Source organism: Argiope bruennichi, chromosome 4 (assembly GCF_947563725.1).
Source record: "Argiope bruennichi chromosome 4, qqArgBrue1.1, whole genome shotgun sequence".
NCBI classification, from domain to species: Eukaryota; Metazoa; Arthropoda; class Arachnida; order Araneae; family Araneidae; genus Argiope; species Argiope bruennichi.
The window spans coordinates 34,006,178-34,015,757 of NC_079154.1; the positions used below are offsets into that span (position 1 = coordinate 34,006,178).

Consider the following 9,580-nt stretch of genomic DNA (forward strand, 5'->3'; position numbering starts at 1 on the left):
GTTTTAAATGAAATCAAAAGGCTAATTAAACCATTTCAGTGTTACCGAACTGTTTTAATATTTAAACTTATTCATTTTAGCCAAACCAAAACAGATCGCTTGTAAGTCATTTACAACACAATAAATTGATTACACAGTTCTACGCAAATATAACTCTTAATTCTGCTGAAATTAAAGAAAAATAGCAAAAAATATTTTGAAATCGTTTCATTTATTTTAATTAATAATCTGAATAAATTAGCATATGTAATGGTGAATAGACGTTTCAACATGCTTCTTTGAAGTGGTTTAACCTGTTAAGAATTTTCATCTTGATTCTTGAGAAAAAATAAAGAAAAGGTGGAATTCAAGTGTCATTTGTTATTTACTAAATATTTTCCTATGTAACTTACTAAAAATAGTGATAAATTACAGCGATTATTCATTTTAAAATTTAAAATAACCTTTTATGAATTTGATAATTGCAATACGTCGAAAAATCCAAACATAGCTTTCTGTCGTTATATTTTTGACAGCAAATAAATTAGCAAATGAAAAGAAAATGGCACACCAATCTTTTGCCAGCGCTGGGAGTATAAACCAGAATTTTAATACGTCGACCTCCGAAGGCGTTCACATTGAAATACTGCCTAGTTCTTTCACCCTGGCTGTATTTGGCGACCTTGCTTTGTTGCAGACAACTTGCAAATTGCTTATTAGCATAGAAAAGTTTATTTAAGTTATAGACTCATCGATTTGCAAAGAAAAGCTGCTAACTAATTTTGTTAAAAAAATAATGAAAAAAAAAAGGATTTCATATTGAACATACAGACAAAACAATAGCAGCTAAAGGAAATCTGGAACAAAATTACTTTCGATTTAAATGGCAATGTATACATTCAGCAGACAAAAACGTTGCTAAACAAAAGTATTCACTCTAACACGTCGGTCATTTCTTTTTTACAATGATGAAAGGTTCACGATGAATCAGTCGTAAATAATTTCTATTATTTACCGATTTATAATGCAAAGGGCCATTGTGTATTTTCTCATAAAGCTTTTCGCATCTGTCCTTCTACTTTGTTATATTAAAACTTTTCCGTTTGGTATCTTTCAAAAGATAAGTTCTCTTTTATATATAGTTGATTCAGCTTATAGATTTGAATATAGTTTAAATTCATCAAAGAGTTAGTGGCAGTTTTTAAATCTTGAAATCGATAACTGAATTTTTATTTCACAGCTTATATTACTTACTGTTAAATGTAACTAAATTATAAAAATATATCACTTTCTAAACTGACTTGGATTCTGTTTATCCTATCAATCTTGGTAGAAATATTTTAAAAGATATGTAAACAAATTGTTTCCTGTCAATTCTTCCTCCAGAATCAAAAACAGAATCCTCTAATTCTAGAGGGTTACAGATTCTATAGATTCCCTATGATGGATTCCTATGGAAATGAATCACCTCAGCAACTATAGACTAACATCCTCTAAAAATGTGTTCTCAATATAAAAAAAAACTCTTGCTTCCTCAAAACAGTATTTCAGATGTTAAGCTTTAAGTCTGTTTTGGCATTCTTTCCATTTAGCTTGCGATATCCGATTTCATCGATTTTCTGGTGACATCCATCAGACAAAAGCAGACATTTTTGTATGTTATATATTTTATAACGAGTAATATTTAGATATATTATTTTATGGCATCCATAATTTATTTTATTAATAGAAGAATATATTGTTTATATGCCGGCGTCCGTGCATGGAGGTAGCGCATCTTCCCCGTGATCTGGGCGTCCCGGGTTCGAATCCCGGTTCGGGCATGGTTATTCTTCAGCTGTGTTCTATCTGTGAGGTGTGTGAATGTGCCCCCCTGTAAAAAGGGGTTGTGCAAGCGAATGTGTGAGTTTCATCTTCATATGAGCTAGAAGTCAGACTTCTGCCCTCGGGTGCTCAGGGGTCTTTACCCTCAGAAGCTACTGCACCCCTTTTCCGTGGTAACGCGGACACGACATCATCATTGTTTATATCGCCGGTCAACAGTGACAGTCAAAACCTGCATATAAAGCTTATTGCCAGTCAACAAATGCTTTTAAATATTAAATGAAATACAGCGGCTTACAGAAACTCAAGATAGTCAATGGCTTACAGAAACTCAAGATAGTCAATGGCTTACAGAAACTCAAGATAGTCAATGGCTTACAGAAACTCAAAATAATCAACGGCTTACATAAATTCTTATGATAGTCGACGGCTTAAGAAAATGCCAAAATAATGACTGATGAGGTTCGAATGAAAAGTATAGTAACAGTCAGCAGTGACTGGTATGGTGTCTAACATATTAAAAGGACGTTAAGGGAAAATAACTGAAGTAATCTCACAATATATCTTCTAAACTCTTAATTCTAAATTGAGTTACAACGTAATGAATTGGTTGCAAAATCCAATCTGTGATTAGGGAATCGCTGACTCGACCTTATGAAAAATCTATGCATGAAACTGGTGTATGCTTATCTGATTATGGATGGGTTAGATTCTGTCGTGTTTGATATGAAGGGAAATTCGATCAAAACTATAATGAACAAATTTCTACTAACCTCAAAATGAAACGCATGCTCAATAAATGAAATATATTTCGGGCAAAAACAATATTTTGCAAGATCTTAGAAACGAGTACAATATAGTTCGGCAAAGAATTCTTTACTCCGGCTCTTATCAAAGTTATAAAAAATTTAAAATTACCCATGAAAATTTTTTTACTTGCATATCACAAAATTTGGTCAAGAAAAAATTGGTAAATCTAAGAAATTTATAAGGAAAAATTTAGGTTCTCAACAATTTAAATTTTTCTTTCTAAGATTCTTCTGTAATGAATAACATAATAACTTGTCCATTCCTTTAGCCATTACTTGGCCATTTATGGGAAATGTTTCTACATATTACATTACTATAATTTAATTTAAATTACGTTTTTAAAAATTTCCTTCTTTGCGTTTTTGATGTTTATATATAGCACACTGAAAAGAGATTTAGCTGTAGTGTGCTTTTCTATAAATAAACACTTTTATGTATGTTTCTTAACATTTCCTTTGCTCATTGATCTCCATCCGCTGTTTCATGAAACAACACACACGCCACACTAAATTGCGAACAGATTGAAACTTATTCCTCACCAAGTACGTATTATTTCGACATGAATCTTTTTAAGTACGTAATTAGCAGCTAACAATGGTCGTAAAAAAGGAGTCCTGTCGCCTGTCCGAGAAACCACCATACCTCTAATGAGGTTTTCAGTATAAAAAAGAACAGTTTTTTTTTAGTGTTTGAACAGTCACTCGAAAGCGAAGGAAGGAAAAAAATAGATTTTAACAGTGACTCAGTACCAGTCTCTTTATGAAAGTCAATGGTAGAAAAAACATTGTATATTCCAAAATTAAATCAGCACACTAAAGTGAAACAGGAAAAGATACATATGTAATATCTATGCAGCTTTGTTTCTCAGCTTGTTGATCCACTCGTGGCGTGCTAGACGTGACAAATAAAACTTGATAAAAAAACTTTCAGCTAGGAAGAAGCGCAGAAGATTTTAATGTTGTTCATGTCTTTCAGCAAATCTGATAAAACACCCCGCCGAGATTTGGACGGGGGAACGGAGTCATCGGAAGTTATCTCAAGTTCATGGCAATGATTTCTTTTTTCCTTCTCTAAGATAAAAAGTTAAAAAAAGAATGATAGTCTGAGATTTCGATTTAGCGCTCCAGTACCCGGCTTTGCGCTTCACAGATGCAGAATATATATTTAAGTTCAATTAAAAAATCGTTACCGATCTTTCGAATATTAATTAATGGTCGTCGAACGAAGCCAAGTATTATTGTTTTTTTTTCCTACGAACTTTCATATTTTTTATAGTTTATATAAATAATACAGCTCAGAGAGTTTTATATAAAATTGTAGAAGAATACATTTATTTGAAGTTCGTAAAATTAGCGGAGAATTAATATTTCACAGGTGGCTAGACGGTATAAATGTCAGAAAAAAAGGACCAGGTTTTCATCAAAAAATTTCATTTTTTTTTTTTTTCATGTTTCTCAAATGATTTGATAAACTTCACTCTAAAAACATTTTTAATATTAGAAAAAAACTTAGGAAAATTTTGTAGTAACAAGTCAATTTGATAAATATTTTGAAAAAAATCAAAATCTAATTCTAAAACACAATTAGATAAAAATTATAACACATCAATGTTTCAAACATTTTAAATTCTAATGTTCATTTACACATTTTTACTATAAAAAAATTGCTATACTCTATCAATTTATATTCGTTAAGAGCCACATCTAATTACAAGCCTGTATTGCATTAAAAGGAATGTTAAATAAGAATGTTACCTTCAACTAGATGAACTTATGAGAACACAAATCTTCCTCAATAGCAAAACATTACTATCTTTAATTTGAGAGGCGCAAGTGAGTTTCACGAAGCTCAAGAATAATCAATCGGTTGAGCATTCATTTAGACCAATTTGTTGTTGAAATAACCATTTAAAAAGGGATGGCAATTTTATAGAGGCAAATCATTTTCAAAACGAACCTTAATGGTGACATTTTCAGCATATTATATATATATATATATATATATATATATATATATAAATAATTTATTACTTACGTTGTTTTATTTCTCGTGTAAACAGGGAAAATATCGTACCTCATACATTTATACTTACACACTACCTATTTACCTTTTTACTAAACTTCATACCTTTAAAATTACACCACTTATTCACCTTTGCACTAAACCTCATCCCTTTAAAATTACACCACTTATTTACCTTTGCACTAAACCTCATACCTTTAAAATTACACCACTTATTTACCTTTGCACTAAATCTTATATTTTTATAATTAAACCTCTATTTAACATTTTTATAAACCTATTTAAACTTTAAAATGTCACTTTTCTAAGAAACTAGTAAAAATTCCATAAGTGAGTCTATTTTTTAAAAAAATAATCTTTAACATTATAATTGACTCAAAAAATCTATTTCATTTTCGGAATGCGTGCGATGAATGGATGTCTATTTAATTCCTTATAAAGTAAGTGACCGATATCAAAACATAATGTTGAGAAACTACTTAAAAGTGAAGTAAACACTTAAAACGAGAACAAGGCGCGCCACGGTATTGAAAAACAATCTCAACTCGTGATAATCATCAAGAAGCATCTCGAAACCGTCATTTGTAATTCGGGCCACAATAAAAAGAATACTAGACATCGCTCGACATCGCTCCCAGATGTCCTCTTAGAGAAGAGAGGTCGAGTGATTTCCGATAAAATTCGGTCACAAGTCGTTACAGACCGAAAAGACAATCGCCTCTTGGTTCTTCGAGGGGCCTGCAGAGGATTTTTCGTAAATATATGTCAGTTCCTGTTTCGAAATCGTTTCACCTGAGCGCTACAAAAATAGACAAATGTGGGAAGATGGTTAAAAATGTAAAAGCATCTTGGAAACAGAAGGAAAAAATATGGGGGAAAACCGCCTTTCCCAGATGTTACACTAGGATCCCTTTTTACTGTAATGACATCAATAAGTTTAGATTTTAAATGATAAGGTTTTGTGCATTCCATTTTAATGCTATCTTTATATCGGACGTGTAAAATGTTTAACTAAATTGAAAAAAAAAAAGATTTAAAAAATTGAATGAGATATTTTACTAAATTTTTTCCTCATATTAACTAATTTACATTGTTATATTCAATGGGCGCTTCTTTGAGCTATACATTATTTTTCCTAGGAATCTTATATAAAGAGAAAGTTATAGAATTCAATGCAAAATAAAATATAACTCGTCATAACAGTTTATGGTGCTTCCCATGTTTTCATATCTAATTTAATTTTTTAATAATAATTAAATATAATATTAATTCATATAATCTCAAGGATAGCAAGAATCAATGCATTCAAAAACCGTAGCATTCGTTCAAGCGCAAATAATCAAAAATCAGGATTTCTGCCCATTGTTATTTATCTTATCTAACCGTACATGAAAGATAAAAAAAAACAGCTAATGAAAATATAAATAATAAGACATTTCACATTTTATATTTATAATTTTTATTTAAAAAATAACATTAATAAAAAACTGCTTACTTAATATTAATTACACCACATTCAAGCCAAAATATCTTCTTAAACACAAGAATAAAAGATAATCGCAAAAATCATGATATAGGCTGTATTATTTACAAATAATATAAAGAAATAAAGAACCAATTGAAATCGAGTTTGAAGCTTATTCATTATACAATTCGTCATCATTAACCTCAGTACCGGATTTCAAAATTTTTTGAATATTCTTTCACATTTAATTATGCAATTCTTTGGTTTCGCAGAAAATCTTTTTTCTAATATTTAAACATATATTAACAGCTTCAATTTTATAGCAATCAAACAGTCTCAACATCAGTTCAACTAACCCTCAAAAATAAAACCAACGCAATTTTCAAATAGCAAATTTTCTTTACTTTTCGTGTCAAGATTCAATTTAATAAATGTTGTATAAATGATAACACGAACAAAAAAAAAGATAAAGCTATAAATTTCATATTTTGCAAATTAACAACTTTTATAGCATTAGCATTAAGATGTTATTTTGATACAACAGCGTTAAAATCCTGAAAGCAAAACACCAAATCCTCATTTCCAGTTCTTTATTGTCAAAAAAAAAATATACTTGTACTAAGATAAAGCTTAAATAGATGCTTTAAAAGTTTGAGAAAATCTTTTATCTTTTAAAAGTCATTGAATCTTTAATTTTTATTTGTCACTGAACCGGTTGCCCAGATATCTCTAAGATGGAGCAATAAAAAAATGGAAGTAGAAAATGTGACAAAAATTAGTATTCAATTCTGGAGGATAACAAGATCACAATTTAAAAAACAAAATTAACATCAACTTCTTTATTTCTTTACTAATAAAACTGCATTTTTTTTGTTGTTGTTGTTGTTGTTGCTGTCCAGATATTTCTAGTAACAATGCGTCTGGTTTTGAATTAAAAAGGTACAGATTATAAATATTTTTACACGATGGACGTAAAAATGTATCTTGTATTCTTACATTAAATGATTTTACAATCAAACAGTTTTGAATGTTCCTAAATTTGAGATGAAATTTATTCAAATAGTAATGAGAATATTCTTTTCCAAATAGTTAGAACATTTCATTCTTTTGCTTAGATTATTTGTCTTTTTTCTTAGATTATTTTATACAAAATTCACTTTAAACTATTTTATTGAAAATCGAAAATAATAGATTTGTTCCAACTTTGTCAAAATGTCATCAAATCCTAGGGCTTTAAACGTTTTAAGAAATATTATTAATTTTTAAAAAATAAAATATCTAATATTAAAAAAATCATTTCAAAGAATGCTACTAATTTTTACGCGATGCAAATTTATAATTCAAATACTTGCATTTAAAAAGACTATAAAATTGTAAATGTATCCACTGATGAAAGTGCAAATGTTTTTAAAATGAAATAATCTATTTCACACAGGGAAGTCTGCAAAGTTTCCTGGTCCGTCTGGACCCACAAAGTAACAACAAAAATATATACCGCCGGATTTGGAGGGGGAAATGAATATTATCTGTACTTTCAAATCAAATTTTACAAATTATGCTAAAGGATGCATATATAGTTTGTTTTCATCTGTTAAAATAACTTTCCGGTTTTAAGAGACAAGTTAGAATCAGAATGGAGGTTATTATGAGAAAATATGGTCATGTGATGACTAACACTTATAATGGCACGCAATTTTCCAATCTGCTATGCCACACTAATATGAGAAAAATAAGTGCAAGAAAATTGTGTGAAGAATTTCTTAGATTATACATTTTTCATTGCAAGTATTTTTAGATTCTCGTTTAAAGTGAAATATTTTTAATCATAGTTTTTGCAAAACATTGAAATTGCTTGCATAAAAAACAATCTTTTTAATATTTTAAATTTTAATATGGAACAGATATAAACAGAGTGAAAAAATATCAAACTAATCATTTTTTCAAACATTACTGATACGCTCTGATAGTTTAACTAATTAGAGCATTAACAAACGTAAGATAAGTATTAGAAACCAAGAGAGAAAAAAATTAATACTACTCAATAAAAATAAAATCGCGAATAAACAAGCAAATTAAAGAGTTGTTATAGCTAAACAAAATTTATTTTTGTTCTAATTTTATATCAGGGTATTTGCTTTTCTATTACGATTCTTAAAAAAAATGTGCCCTATTTTAAAAATAAAATAAGTGTAATAGAAAAATATCTTGTCAAGCGATCCATGCATATATACAATTCAGATATTTAGATAAATATATTATAATTTTCTAATATTTTTACTATTAGTTAATTTCTATGAACTAAATTTTTCGTTTGAGTATTTTTTCAGTGATTTTAATAATAAATTAATCTGTATTTTACTAAAAGGATAATAATGAAATTACCTGTAAAACATTAATTTTTTTTTCTTTTTGTTCAGTTTTTAGTTTCATTAAAAAAGAATGTTCGTTTGAAATTTTTTAAACTTTTTACTTCAAGTTAATTTCAAAAGTCAAATATATTTAATTTTGGAATGAAATATGTGGCATAAACAAAGAAAATTATTAAAAAAAAAATGTTTTTTCCTTCTATTTATTTCGAAAACACCTCTGCATTTTTTAAACTAAACAACCAAAAGAAAAAAAAAAAAAAAACGAACCAAAATTCGATAAACAATTCCACATTTCCTGGTTTGTTTACATTTTCTGTACACCAACACATGTTAAACCCAAAGAGATTTTTGAAAAATTCTTAAAATTAAAATTGCAACTCACCTTTACTTGAGATATTGGAAACGAAGAAGAAGCGAACCACAGGCGAAGTTGAAGAACCCCAAGAGAACCGCCGAGCAAAGAAAAAAACGAAATTTTCTATTCTACAACACGGATTTTCTGCCTGTCATCATCCTTACGCTGCCTTCACCCATTTGAGAAAATCCTGAAAGCGGGAGAATGAAAAACCAGTTCATTTCACTGGGCGGAGCTTCCGCGCATACTTCATCATGACGCATGCGGGTTGCTGTGACGTCACCCACGCTCCAGCATCTCAGCTGCATGGCTGATGGTGCCAGCCGTTGTACCACTTTTTCCTTGAACGGGAGACGAATTCTATTTAATGTACTCAAAAACTTGAATGAATTAAATCTTACCTGACGAGTCATTTCGCGAGTTATGACTAAATACAAGGTGTAACTGGTAGTTGCAAAAATTAATGAAATTCCGCTTTTGTCAATTTAAGATTTCATTAACAGTAATGCTAAAAGTGAAAACGATTTTATTTTTTAATTGAGATAGGATTTTTATTTAATCGATTTCCTCTTATAAAATAACAAGAAAGATTATTTCTTAAAAGAAATTAATGAATTTGAAACTAATAGTAAATTTCTCAAAATATGTTTTCGAAATTATTGATTTTCATTAAAAAGATATCAAATATTTTTAAATAAAATTTGTGAATATAAAGCATTTTATTTCAGCTCTTAAAAATAAATCTCAAAGAAATTC

General features: G+C 29.2%; 1 protein-coding gene across 1 annotated transcript in view; it reads right to left on the minus strand.

The window, feature by feature from the left end:
* Positions 1-9,008, minus strand: part of LOC129965638 (carboxypeptidase D-like) — a 68,886-nt gene extending 59,878 nt beyond the window's left edge. Inside the window, exon 1 of the mRNA XM_056079708.1 lies at positions 8,852-9,008. The gene's annotated coding sequence lies outside the window, so the exon portion shown is untranslated. The remainder of the gene's footprint in view (positions 1-8,851) is intronic.
* Between the last annotated feature and the right edge of the window lie 572 nt (positions 9,009-9,580).